The sequence below is a fragment of the Peromyscus californicus genome, unplaced genomic scaffold (genome assembly GCF_007827085.1).
Source record: "Peromyscus californicus insignis strain IS unplaced genomic scaffold, ASM782708v3 Scaffold_15__1_contigs__length_86483966, whole genome shotgun sequence".
In the NCBI taxonomy this organism is placed as follows: Eukaryota; Metazoa; Chordata; class Mammalia; order Rodentia; family Cricetidae; genus Peromyscus; species Peromyscus californicus.
The window spans coordinates 54,108,994-54,124,231 of NW_026294447.1; positions in this window are offsets into that span (position 1 = coordinate 54,108,994).

Below are 15,238 nucleotides of genomic sequence, written 5' to 3' on the forward strand. Positions count from 1 at the left end.
GGAAGGTTCTTTAGAAGGACCATCAGTGAGGTCAGCATCAGAGGTAAGTGGGGGCAGGAATGCCGCAGTTGTACCCAGCAAGGGAGAAGGCTCAGGACCCAGATGGGCCAGGCTCTTAGAAGCAGATCATCTGAAGCTCAAGTCTCAGCAGGTTGGGAGGGAATGCCAAACTGGAAAACTGAAGAGCAAGCAGAGGAGTAGATACAGAAAACCTTCACTGAGGGTCCAAGGGGCAGGGTGGATAGGGCTACCAAGACCTAGAGAAGACCAGGGCAAGACTGCATAGGGGATCTCTGCACAACTGGGTGCTGGATCCATAGGCTGTGCTCCAGCCAGTCCAGCTCCAGCCCTGCCCATGGGCCAAGCTCTACCCAGTTGGGCAGAGCTACTACCAAGCTGGGGGAGATGTCCAATGCATCCTATTGGGCAGATACCACACAGCACTCAGGTGTGATTAATCTTGAGAACCAAGTCACTCGGTTCTAGTCTGTTCACTGCCATCTCAGGTTTCTATGGTCTTAGGACCTGCATTCCAACACCTGAGCCTGTTTGCTTGACTGTGAAGTAGAACACGGGACACACAGAGTTGTTTCTAAGGTTTAGTGGCGATTCTGATTCAGTGAGGTCCTATGCTTGCTGTGGAGGTCAGCTCACCTCACTTATATCCAAACGGGAAGAGTGAGGGGTGGCCATAAAAGGAAAGCTCAGGGAGAGACCAACACTGCCTTCCATTAAAGAAGGAAAACCTGCTGGTGCCTGTCTTACCGACATTGTTCTCCATTGTTAGGATCAGTTGCTCAGTGTTGCCAATCTGCAGGAGAGGGAGCAGCCATCAGGACACTGGGTGACACACATCTAGCCAGCTCTAGGACAATGACCCATTCAGACTTGAGGAAGCAGAAAAGGGTTAAGGAGCAGATGGGGATCTGGTCTGTGGATTCTGTAGTCAGAAGGAAGCATTCCTTCCACACCTGCCCCACTGGACAGAGGTACCCACGTGTGTGTACAGATGCATTCTTTTTCTCCCTCCCTATCCCTATCTGTTATACTAATAGCCTTCTCCTTAAGTAGGGAGGTCAACAGCAAAAATGTCCTCAAGAACTCACTGAAAATCACCAGATTCACTAGGCCCCACCCCTTTCAGAAGAAGCAGAGCCAAGCCCCAAAGACTCTGAGACAAGAATAGCAACCCTAAAGAAGCAGAAACCAATCAGACTGCCTGGAAGGGTTTAGCCCAACTGAGGCACCTAGAAAGGACACTCTGTAACCTGCTGAGCTGCCTGCAGGCTGAGCAGTGTGCTGCAGGGTCCTGGCTTGTGTGAGCTGTCTGTCATCCATTCTGTGCTGGGCTTTGGTGATGCAGCTCTGTGAGTCATTTCTGCTCCTGTAAGTCATCCCTCACCCAGATTCCTATAAGTAACCCCAATAAAACTCAATGGTTCACCAAGATGGACTTTGGTGGTATCTGTACTTTGGTCTGTTGTGGATTCTGTATCTCAGGTGAGTAGACTAGTGTGTTTTGTCTCCCTGGGAAAGTTTTATCACACAACAACCCTCCCTAAACCCTTCCCTAAAATTGGATCCTGTTAGAATGGTTGAAGATTTGATTGAAGGAGAAATAAGAACCTCCCTGGGGAGAGCTGGTCCGGAGCCTCATCAGCTGCAGCACTTGGGAGAAATGCCCCTATGCCAGGCCTTTTAACACAATCTAGCTGGCCCTGAAGGTGTATGTGTGGGAGATCTGACCCTGAGGATCTGAATGCAGAACTGGCCCCTCCCCTTGCTCATTACAGCAAGGGGTGAACTAGTGTGTGTCATGCAGGAGAGATCACTCCGCTGGTGAGGACAAGGGAAATCTGACTTGATGACCAACCCTGCAACTACCCAGGCCCAGAACCAGGGTTATGAGTTGGCTACCCCAACATCCACCCCATCTATGGTCAGTTGGAGCATGTTAAAGGGCTGGTCCTGCATACTCTAAGATGCAGAGATTTCCATAATACAGGCAACAGCAGGATAACCCAGAGGAGTTCCAGTGAGGGCCCAGCATTGATCATGTAGCAGAAACTAGAGGCTCCAAACCTGATGAATGACTCCCTACATTGAACACTTGCAAGTAAAGATATATGGATAGAAGTGTTTACTGCGTGACTCACTGTGTCACACTTCAGCTTTCATGACAAGATTGATTTTTTTCCTCTTTTTCTTTTGTCACTAAAATTTTATTTAATTTTGCAGGAAGTTTGCAAGGGCAGAGGATGGAAATGAAGGGGCAGTGAAATGATTAGGATGGGGAGGTTGATGTGAAATCTACAAAGAATAAATAAAAGGAGGAGAGAGAGAGAGGGAGGGAGAGAAAAGAGAGAGAGAGAGAAAGGGAGGGAGGGAGAGAGGGAAGGAGGGAGGGAGGGAGGGAGGGAGAGAGAGAGAGAGAGAGAGAGGGAGAGAGAGAGAGAGAGAGAGAGAGAGAGAGAGAGAGAGAGAGAGAGAGAGAGAGAGAGAGAGAGAGAGAGAGCACCTCCCTGGGGTTGGGACAGGGTGGAAGCATTTGCATTTGACACCCCAGCCACCCCAGCTTTCACCATGAGGTACCAAACACTTACCTGGATATGGCTGTCTAATTTCCAGAACATTGAGTCTGTCCCCCAGTATAATACCACAGAAAATCGCTGCCACATACTGGGAAGAAAGGAAAAACTAGAGAAGAAGGGGGTCATAAGTTCCTGTTGGGATCCATTCACCTTCAACAAGTGGACAGTCAAAGAGCCTCCGAGCTGAAGGGAGTAGAGGGGAGAGGTGCATTAGGGACAGGTTCCAGCAGCCGTGGCTGGTGCTGGCCTGGCTTTTTTGCTGCAAAAGTCAGGATCAGAAGTATATTTTCCAACAGCCCTAACCTCAGTCTAATCCCCAATACCTAGGTCTTCCCCAGGACCTGGAATATCTGCTGCTCTGCTGCCTGCTCTGACCCAGTACTCCCTCCAGCATCCCTGCTCATCCCTAGTGCATCTCCCACACTGCAGCCACAGTCTCCAGCCACACAGCACCTTTCCTGGTACTAGACTGCCTCCTGGGGCTCTGTCTCAGGCATTTCTAGAGTTTTGAATTTTCTCCTTTGAAAAATAAGACAGACACTGGGGAGATGGCTCCATAGGTAATTGTACTTGCTGCACAGACATGAGGACCTAAGTGTGACTCTCCAACACCCATGGAAAAAGTCACAGTCATGCACGTGCCAGTGCTGTGGAAATCTGAGGCGGGAGATCACTGGGGTTTCCTGGCTGCTAGTCTAGCTCCAGATTTGGTGAAAGATGCTGTCTCGGGGGATAAGGTGAAGAGAGTTAGAGCAACTCACCTGAACATTCAACAGGATCCCCCTACACACACACACACACACACACACACACACACACACACACACACACACACACACACTCAGGCGCCCAGGGCAAAGGCTTTACCAAAAGAAATGCAATGTAGTGTCGATGGTGAGTTTCAAGTGTCTTTAATAAACTCATAACATAAACTTGAGTCGTCATAGAATGCTACGAAGTGAGAAAGTCACTATGGCCGAGTGTGGTGGCGCAAGCCTTTAATCCCAGCTCTCAGGCGCCAGAGTCAGGCCGATCTGAGTTTGAGACCTGCCTGGACTACATAGTGAGTTCCACGACAGCCAGGACTGTTACACAGAGAAACATTGTCTCGAAAAAACAAACAAACAAAAACAAAAAAGAAAGAAAGAAGTTCCTAGAAAACAAAACCAAGTGCCAGGTGTGACCACAAAGCAGAAAACATGTCACAGACGCCCTACCAATGTCCTCCTGTCTTCCTGAGAAATCCCTGCATTTTTATAAGCTGAAGAAGCATGCTCTCACCTGTGACACTGTGGCAGATCACTTCCTGATATCACCCTAAACTTTCATCTAAGAGTCTGCCCCTCTGTGTATACTCTGACTTTAGGTTGGAGGGGAGAGGGACAGCAAGGAAGGGACAAGGGCCCACACTGACTAGTCACCGGCTTTTGTAGTAAATAAAGTTTTATTCAAAATGACCATTGTCTCTGGATGCTTTGCATTAAGGTGGTTGCCAAGTCCTCAGTGCCTACAAAATGAAAGTTTCCCTATGAGGCCTCTGATTGAAAAAGCTGCTGATCCTGGCTGAGATCACACTGAGAAGGTCCTGTCCCAACTTCCAGTGTATGTGAAAACTCATACACACATACTCATACTCTCACTCATACACACACACACTCACATACACAATCACTCATACACTCACTGACACATACACAAACTCACACACACACACTGGTTTTTGTGTGTTTGTGAAAGAGTATGAAAGTATGTGAATGTGAGTGTGTGAATATGAGTGTGAAACAGAGTTTGTGAGAGACAACGTGAGAGAGAGAGTACATGAGAGAGTATGTGTGTCAGAAAGTCTGTGTGTGAGTGTGTGAGAGACAGAGTGTTTATGAGAAGCAGATGGTATTAGAAAAGAGTGTATAAGAAAGTGAATGTATGTGAGAAACTGAGCAAGAGTAAGGGTAAATGTTTGAGAGAGTGTATGTGTGAGAGAAAGTGTGTGTGAGAGAGAAAGTCTGAGTGAGAGAGTGTGTGGGAGAGAGTGTGTATATGAGAGAGAAGGTATGTGTGAGAGTGTTGTAAGAGAGTGTATTGTGAGAGAGTGAGAGAGTGTGAGAGAAGGTGTGAGAGTAAGCATGTTGTAAGAGTGTGTGTTGTGTATGATAGTGAGTTGTGAGAGTATGTGAGAGTTGAGTGTGAGAGTGAGTTACAAGAGTGTGAGAGTGTGTTGTAAAACTGTGTAAGTGAGTCTGTGTGTGAGAGAGTAACAGTGAATGAGTATGTGATGTGTAAGACTGTGTGAGTGGAGTATGTGTGATGTGAGTGTGAAAGCGTGTGAGTGTGTGTGATGCACATATGTGGCAGCCTGAAAAGGTCAAAGGAGAACTCAGGTGTCTGCTCAGTCACTTTCCCCTTAAGCCTTTGAAGCAGGGATTGTGTCCACGCCCCCACAGCACTGAAGTCACAGGCAACAAAGCCACAGGAGGCTTTTCATGTGGCTGCTGGGATCCAAACTCGGGCTCACAGGGCTCTGTTTTCAAGGTTTATTTATTTGCTTATTGGTCTGTGTGCTTGTTTGAGACAGGATCTCTGTGTAGACCTGGCTAGCCTGGAACTGGCTATGTGGGCCAATGTGGCCTTGAACTCAGAGAGATGTGCCTGCTTCTGTCGTGTGTGTGTGTGTGTGTGTGTGTGTGTGTGTGTGTGTGTGTGTGTGTGTGAAAATGCTACCATGTAACCTATTTCTTAGTATACTAAACAAGAGAGAGAGACAGAGAAAGACAGACAGACAGACAGAGAGAAATAGGAGTGAATGAAGGGAGAAGGGAAGGAGGAAGGAGAGAAGTTCAATGCTGGGCCTGGTGTTGCAACCTGGGATCCCAAACTACTCAGGAGGTTGAGGCAGGAGGATCACAAGTTCCAGGCCTGCCTGAACCACAAAGTGAGTTCAAGTGCCACTCCAGGGGGCACTTCCTGTGCATGTGTCCCTTAGCCACAGCTTTGCCTGGGGACCTCAGGTTCACTCTCTCACAGCAGCCATCAGATTAGCCCCGCCCCTTTTACACTCAGCTGTCACTTGATGTAGGTTTAAAGAAAAACACTTTTCAACTTGATTTTTTTTTAATGGTGCAATAGGTTAATTACCCCTTGTTAGGTTTCAAAACTGGGACAAACTGAGGTCCATTTATCTTATCATGTCAGCACCAGATGAATGGAAAAAAGAAAAAAAAGGAAGGACTTGACTGCTCCCAGGTATGGTGGAGGAGAAGGCTTATTGTAGACAAAAGGAAGAGCATAGCCAGAGGCAGAGACATCTGGAGAGTCCAGAGTGAACAGGACTGTGAGGCTGGCCATGTGAGGAGAGGAGAGGGGAGGAGAAGGAGAAGAAAGAGGAGAGGGGAGAGGAGATGCCAACCAAGTGGGGTGGCCTGGACCAAGAAAAATAGCCAAAATGTCTGAGTTATACAGGGGCCAGAGGAGGCAGGCGGGAGGGTGGAGGGGGTAGGAGGAGGCACAGGCTCAGGGCTGGAGAGTTCAGAGTAGAGGACAGGGTTAGCTGGTCATACTGGTGACAGGTAGAGATTGAGGGATGCTGGGAGAACCTAGAGGCCAGCGTCCACTTTGACATGTTAATGGGCACCTCAGCCATTTGTCCCAGGTATAAGATGGAAAAAACCTCACCCTGGTACCAGGGAGGAACCCATAGTCTCTCCCATACCAACACAAGGGCTTTGACCTCGAGTGACATCCCTGGTCCTTAGGGAGCTGTTTCGATGCCTAGAAATGCTTTTACTGCTTTACAGAGCATTTTGGCCTCCCAGGTTCCATCGTGGTCTAAAGCCACAGCCCAGAGCAGTTTTCAGAATGATTATCTGTGTCATCAGCAGATCCACTAAGCCATTTGGACCTCCCACAGGGCCCCAATCAGTTTCCAGTGTAAGGACCCTTATCTGTTAAATACTTCCCCAGGACATTCAAGTTTGGGAACAACAGCAGCAAGTGTGTCATTATGTGCAGAAAAATCAGAAGTTAGTGCTTTCCATTCCCATCTGCTCCTTCCAAGTGTGTACCTTATTTCTGACCTGGAGAACTCCTACTCATCCCACAAAGCCCAGCCTAACACCTATGCTATCTGTAAGCTTTCTCAGCATGCTCCTCTGACTGGGCGCTCTACTGGTAAGTCAGGCCTCACCACAAGGTCACCCTGCATCTGTAGATAAGCTTGTGCCTGTGGGGCCTTCAAAGAGGGGCTCCTGTGTCTTGTGCACAGGTGAGGACATGATTCTGTTCACAGACCAGCTATTTTCTGACATGATGATAACATCCCCCCAACACACACACACCCTAGCCCACAAGGACAATGGGCAGGTTACAGCTTCCCTGGAGCCCCCAAACTCACCCTGCGATGAGTTGGATATAAGTTTTTAAAAGCCAGGAATATAACCATCCAGATTGTCTCCTTCTCATCTTCATAGAAACCAGGATGTATATGGTTCAGAATAACTGGGGGTTGCCTCCTGCGAGAGGCAGCCATAGCACAGAGCCCATTGAGCTGGCTGCATCATTAAAATGCAGTCCTGCAGGGGCAGGGTGGAGAACTCATCACAGGTTTCAGTGGGGTGAGGAGAGCAAGGCACAAGAAACCCAGTTCTTCTTCAGCTGGGCCAGGAGCTCAACTCCCTGGAAACAGCTGCCTGGCTTCACCAGGTGTCCTGTGTTCTCAGGCTAGCCCTCTGCAGAGCTGTGTGTGTGCCCTGATCACCACCTCTCCACCAGGTTTCCATGAGGAACCTAGCTGACCTCCCTGTATCTAGGGCAGTGGCTCTCAACCTTCAGAATGCTGGGACCCTTTAATACAGTTCCTCATGTTGTGGTGACCCCAAGGCATAAAATTTATTTTTGCAGCTACTTCATAACTGAAATTTTACTACTATTGTGAATTGTAATATTAAATACTTTGGGAGATAGAAGTTTGCAAGAAGGTCACAACCCACAGGTTGAGAACCGATGCCCTAGGAGGGTCTCCAGGCAAGACACACCTGGGCTAAATTTGTTCTCCTGGAAAACAAGCCCACACGTCTCAGATGTTTATGATCAAGACCATGTAAACCATGGTTGAGTCTGGCGATGGAAGCTGGGGCTTCTGACTAGCCTTCTCCTTGACCCTTGAATCTGAGTACCCACAGGGTGATGTCCTTTGCATATCCCTATAGCTTTTCCAAGGGCAGTCATAAAGTGCCCTCACATGGAAGCTCCCTGTGCTATGAAGACCAGGTCAATATGTCCTTTTTCTTTTTGAAAACCACAAGCCAGAATCTTTTCTGCCCACCCCAGAACATGGGGAACACCTGTGCCATGTCAGCCATTTCTCTCCCTCCTCCTCCCTCCCTCCCATCCTTCCTTCCTTTCGTTTTCTCTCAGAAGTTTCATGAAGCCCAAGTTGTCCTCAAACCCACTTTGTAGCTGAGGATGACCCTGAATTCCTGATCCTTCTGCCCCAGCTTCTCTAGTGCTGGGATTCCATCAGCATGCCCTGTCCTATGTGGGGCTAAAGATCCAACCCAGAGCTTTGCACATGCTAGGCCAGCATTCTACCAATTTCCACTCCTAGCCCCATTGTCAGGCCTTTCCTGGCTAGTTTTATGTCAACTTGTCACAATCTAGAGTCACCTGAAAGGAGGGAGCCTGAATTAAGAAAATGGCTCCCGAGCTGGAGAGATGGCTCAGCAGTTAAGAGCACTGGCTGTTCTTCCAGAGGTCCTGAGTTCAATTCCCAGCAACCACATGGTGGCTCACAACCATCTGTAATGAGATCTGGTGCCCTCTTCTGGCCTGCAGGTGTCTATGCAGACAGAACACTGTATATACAATAAATAAATAAATCTTTAAAAAAAAAAGAAAAGAAAATGACTCCCTATGATTGGGCTGTAGGCAATCTTGTAGGGCATTTTCTTAGTAAGTGATTGATGGGGTTGTGCCCAGTCCATTGTAGGTGGGGCTGGCCCTGAACTTGTGGTCCTTGTTTCTGTGAGAAAGTCTACTGTGCAAAACATGAGCAATACCTGTCCATAGCCTATATACCAGCTCCTGCCTCCAGGTTCTTGTCTTGTCTGAGTTCCTGTCCTGACTTTCTTCAGTGATGGACTATAATGTGGAAGCGTAAGCCAAATAAACCCTCCCCCAACTTGCCTTTGGTCCTGGTGTTTGTCTCAGCAATAGTGACCTTAAGCCACTAGGCACTGCATCTTTAGACTAGAGTACAGACCACACAGTGCTGGGATTACATGTGTTTCCCTATGTGCCCAGCTTTTGATGTGGATGCTGAAGGTCTGATCTCAGGTCCTCATGTCTGGAAGGCAAGGACATGGCTAACTGATTCATCTCACCAGCCCTAAATGTGTGGTGATAAAAAGCACCTGATGTGAAATCTACCTTTAGTCCACTTCTAAGGGAATGGTGGGGTTTTGTTACTTTCATGAGCACTGCTTTACAGAGGTTTCAGGGACGTTTCTCCCTGAATGCTTTTGAATAGCAGCTCTCTACTCCCTTCCCTTCACAGCCCCTATGAATCACTACTTATTTTCTGTTCCTATGATTTGCAATGCTGACCACAGGGCCAGATACCCGCAATGAAACACCTGCTGCCAGGACCTGGCCCAGACTGTGGACAAGCAGCAAGACACTGGAATTGATTACACCTGTTGCCTAAATAATGTAAGATCAGTCTTCCTGTGTCACTCTGCCATAGGAAAAACTCTGCCTTATGGGCCTGGTGGCCAAAGAAGATGATGCTGTTCCAATACTTGTGCCTCCAAAGCTATGGAGACCTGTGTATGGACTGGCCACTGTCATTTATAAAATTGGAAGCTGCTTGGTCTGCACTTAGATATACATTTCTAAGATCTCTGGTGGTACTGACAGCTAGACTAGCTATAACATTGTAGGATTGGCAGAATCAGATGACCAGATCCTTCCACAAGCCTATAGCCAGCTTCTTAGCTCATTTTTAAGAAAATTACTATGATATAAAAGCTTAAATAAGTCATAAAGATTTAAATATGGGTCTAAGTAAGGTCTGAGGATATAAAATCTTATAAGCTTTGAGGATCTCAGAAAAATGACTGAACATATAAATGTAAGTTGTAAAGATATAAATAAACAAATTAGATTATGAGAAATGTTTCAGATTGCTCTCCTGTTTTATGATATAACAGTTCAGAGATTAATATTTAATAGAATTCTGAAAAGCTGTTAGAGCAATGACTACTTACTGTTCAGTCACAAGCTCAACATTTTAGATTTATTTTAGATATCATCTAAATATATCTAAATATAAACTTAAAAATGCTTCTCATCAGACAAAAAAATCTCTGTCAAATTTATACCTGGTTTTCTGGACAGAAGGAAAATGCACATACTTTTAACCAAAATTTGTAGTTCTTTATGAGACTCAAAGTATGGGTCCATTTCTACTGTTTTACAGATACCCATCACCTGCTTTGTCTATGATGTGGATTTCAGTACAGATTGGTAATACTAATGTATCTAAAACTTATATCATTTTGTAAGATAATTCATATAGGCCTCAGAGGATTAAAAGAGACATAAAACTTAGATCCACTTCACAGAGGTCAGAAGGATCCTAGATAAGTACAGCTTATTTCTAAGGATGATATTTTTCTCTCTCCTGATCTTAGGACTCCTGCTCTTCCCAATTACTAAAAGTATGGTCCTAAGGGTTCCAAATAAGTTCATAATTCTGTTCCTAGTTTAAGTTTGTCTCAACAGATTTCTACTTGAACTTCAGTTGCTGACTACACTGCTCCAGACAACTATGAGTTCTGGACTCACTAATAGCGGATGTGGACCAGTCCAACCAATGTGATTGTACTCTACAGGGTCAGATAGCCACATGCTTCTGACAAATGCCCCATTGCCCAGCCTTTGATCAGCCTTTCAACCTTTTTGGGGGCCCAGAAACACTGCCCCAAAGCAGCTTGAAGCAGTTCCAGAAGAGAATACATCATCCCATGTTCCCTGCCCAGAAAAGACTGAAATGATGGGTCAAAAGGAAACTCCCTGGCAAGGAGGCAAGATGGCCAACTATAATGTCCATTGACATACCTGGAAAATAGGTTCAGAGTTGTCAATTGATAAATGTATTAACTCAAATGGTTATGCAATAAGATAATACACATAACCTTCTTTGTGCAGAACCCAAAGAGGTATTATATAAGATCATGATCTGGTTGTACTAAAAAATCAAAACTACAGGGCCTTAAGAATGGCAGTAGATACAGATGTCACTGCCTTAGTAAATTTTGTTAGCTTATGATTCTTAGGTCCCAATACCCTTGAACATCTGGACAGGTAGGATTCATGGTTGAGTCCTGTCATTGTTACTTGTGAAGTGGGGAATGTGGGAGGGCACCAAAACAGCTTTACCACACAGCTGCCATGACAGGCTTAGAGGCCCAGACACAGCTTCTGGCAGGCAACATCTGGACCCAGGTAAAGCTATAAGCTGACCCCAGTAGTGGGGCCTGCATCTAAGAGGAAATACTTGACTTTACAAACATTCCCTATACCCATAAATAAATGTCAGCCAATCAAAGTCCTGAACCCTGGAAATCCCATCACCCCAACCTCTGGTATAACAAAAAAAATCCACTCTGCATGGGATCCGGGCTCTCTACTCTCACTGATGTGATGGACAGACAGAGAGACGAAGACTTGGAGCTTGAAAATAAAGAATCTTTGCTTTTACATATGGTATTCGGTCTTTATGGTAGTCTTTTGGGGTTCCCCATAATCTGGGCATAACAGGAGGGGGAGATATGCCATCCTTCAGCCAAAGAACAAGGAGCCTGGAGCAGTGAATACAGCAGAGTCATTCCTTGGTGATCAGAACTAAGATATATCCTAAGAGCCTCAAGAAGCCAGGAAGTAATAGGATCTGAATGACCTCCAGCTACTGTGTGGAGGATGGACCCTGAGAGGACAAGAATAAGAGAAGAGAAACTAATTAAAGTTAGAAGCCTAGGGCAGGGACTGGCCTAATTTATCTATAAAGGGCCAGATAGTAAATATTTGGTGCTTTGTGGGCCACAAAGTCTCTGTTGTAGCTATTTGATTCTGCCATTGTTGTGAGGACCATAAATAATACATAAATGCTGAGTGTAGCTGTGTTCAATGAAACTTTATTTAAAATAAACAATGCCTGACCATATTTGGCCTGCAAGCTATAGTCTTTGACTCCTGATCTAGGTATTATATACTAAGGTACAAAATTACCAACAATGAAAGTATTCAGGTAAATGCATTTCAGAAGCTTTTAGGATCAGAGCCTGAGCCCTGGCAGCCTCCTAACAAGCCAGGCTCCACCACTCTTCTCAATAGATCAATTAATACCTAATAGTGAAAAGCCAAAAAAAAGGAAATCCAGTACTCCATAATTGAGAAGAGGAACAGAGATTCAGTGACAACCTAAATCCACCTGGGAGTCCTAACATGGGATTAAAAATTCCATAGAGAACCAGAGGTGTGCATAGCTAACAGTCTCTCATGGGGTGTGGTCCTGGGGACCTCCCATCACTCTGGCGTAAAGGTGATTTGAAGTTGTTGGAAATGTATGAAATCTTCCCGGAGACTAGCTTCCCTTCTGGTTGCCACCAGGCTCACAGCCTTCTGCTTCTGCCAGCAAGAGATTGCTGGGGAAATGCCCATTCCTTAGGGTTCATTTGAAGGGTCCAAGAATATAGAAATATAAAATAATAAGCTTAAGAGATGTGGACATGTATATGACTGGGATTTAACTCTGTGTAAATGAAAGCTAGCTTTAACCGTATGTATGTGTATGTAACTTTGATCCAACTGTGTGTATGTGTGCAAGTAATTGTTGTATGGAAAAACATGTTTTAAACAGCAGTCACTGGCTTTCCTCCATCTTGCTGGTGACCTGATAGGCAGCCACCCAGGCAATAGTCACTAGAAACTGAGATGTTCATTTCTTGTGATGAAGCAAGACAATGACCTAGACACAGGGCTTGGAAGAGATTCTGACCCCATGTGTCTCCACTTTAGGGGTTAGACAAAAACCTTTTACAGAGGTAGCCTCTATGTCAGATGTTTATATGGAGATTAATAACAATGGCAAACTGCAGTTATGGAATAGCATTTAAAAAGCTGAGAACTTGGGGTTGGGGATTTAGCTCAGTGGTAGAACACTTGCCTAGCAAGCGCAAGGCCCTGGGTTTTGTCCTCGGCTCCAGAAAAGAAAGAAAAAGTTGAGAACCAATGATTTGGAGAATGTTTCTCCTTACTCAAGGTCTATTCAGGCTTAAGAATACATGTCTAGCCCCTTTGTCTTTGCTAAATTTATTAAGCTTAAGCTATTTGGACAAACTGAGTCATATAAATGTTTAATGTTGATTCTAAAAGAAAATTATGGCTCTTCCATTAACATATGGCTATTCTGTTTTGGTTTCTTTATTGAAGCCATATTTGGTACTCAAAGAGCTTCAATTCAAAGTCATTGTTTTTGAGGTTACATATTGTAGACCGTTAGAGAACACACGTAAATGGTCAGTCATCTTATAAACAATCAAGTTCTTTAATTATAGCCATGCTAAGTACTGATATAATTAGTTACAGGGATAAGCTTTACTCAGTCCCTTGTGTATGTTTTCAGGGTAAAAACAAACTTTCTCTATTAAGATATACCTGGACAGCCCTCAAATACTTCAGATATCTGTAGAATATGGCATTTAAAATGTTGATTTAAAAGTTTATTATAGCAGGCAGACTCCCAGATCCTAACAGTGACCCAAGGTCTCCAAAGAAGGTTACATATGGGGCACCACAATGCCTCTACCTGCATTATTGGAATGCTGACCACAGGGCAAGATGCCCCCAATGCAACACCTGCCCCCAGGACCTGGCCCAGACTGTGGACAAGCAACAGGACTGGAGAACTGACTGCACTCCCTTTGCCTATACAAAATAAGGTCATCCCTTTTTCATAGACAAAGTATGGACAGTCTTCCCATGTCCCTCTTCCAAAGGAGAAACTCGACCCTGCTAGGCCTGGCAGGTGATGATTGATGCTATTCTGATATTTCTGCCTCCAACAGTACGGAGACCTGAGTATGGCTAACTGGGTATTGGAAGAGTCTCTGTCATTTTTTTTTATAGATTCCAAAGCTGGTTGGTCTGCACTCAGGTATAATTTATCCTTCTCAGATCTCTGACAGTAATTGACAGCTAAGCTAATAATTTTGTCAGCTTAGCAGCATCAGACAACCAGATTCTTCCACAAGGCTATAACTCATTTTATGCATATATATGTATATGTATATGTATATGTCAAGCCTTGCTTTTTCTAAAACTATTACATCTCTTTATTACAACAAACAAACAGGTTTGCATTACTTACAGACTTTTCATTAAGGGACAAACAGGTTTCAACTATGCTTTAAATTGACTGCTCTCAATAATAGCTGCTTCTATCCCTGATAAACAATTAAATATAAACTTAAAGATGCTTCATATCAGGCCAAAGAAATCTCTGTCCAATTTATACCTGGAACTCTAGACAAAAGAAAAACGTACATGCTTTTAACTCAAATCTATAGTTCTTGCTAGGACTCAAAGGTATGAGTCTACTTCTGCTGTTTTACACATACTTATTACCTACTTTGTCTATGATATGGATTTCAATACAGATTGATAATACTAATATATCTAAAACTTTTTTGTCATTTTGTAAGATAGTTCATAGAGGCATCAGAGGATTAAAAGAGTCATAAAACTTGGATCCACTTCACAGAGGTCAGAAGGACTCCAGATAAATACAGCTTAAATTTTCCCCACTTGTTTATTCCTAAGGATGGTATTTTTCTCTCTCCTGGTCTTGGGACTCCTGCTCTTCCCAATTACTAAGACTATGGTCTTAAGAGTTCCAAATAAGTCCAGAAATTTTAACTTCTGTTCCTAGTTTAAAATTGTCTCAACAGGTTTCCACTTGGCTGACAGACACCTCCAAGCTTCAGTTGCTGACTACACTGCTCTGGACTTGCTAAAAGCTGACATGGACTAGCACAGCCAATGTGACTGTTCCCTGTGTCTAGAGCTGGGTCAGATAGCCACATGCTTCTGAGAGATGACCCACTGCCCAAATTCCCTCCTTATATTTGACTAGCCTTTTTAGCCTTCTTGGGCCCTGATGATCTATGTCCCGATATAGCTTGAAGCAGCTATGGAAGAGAATACATCATCCCTGCTCCCACTACAGGTTAAATAGGCCAAGTCAAACGAAAACTCCCTGGCAAAGGGGGGTCAAGCTGGCTAACTATAATGCCCATTAATATACCAGGAGAATGGGCCCAGGGTTTTCAATGATAAATTCATTAACTAAAATGATTCTACAATAAGATGAGACACTTAACCTTCTTTATACAAAAACAAAGAGGTGAAATTATAATGTTTTTTTTTTTGGTTTTTCAAGACAGGGTTTCTCTGTGCAGTTTGGTGCCTTTCCTGGAACTTGCTTTGGAGACCAGGCTGGCCTCGAACTCACAGAGATCCACCTGCCTCTGCCTCCCAAGTGCTGGGATTAAAGGTGTGCGCCACCACTGCATGGCTTGAAATTAAATTTTTTA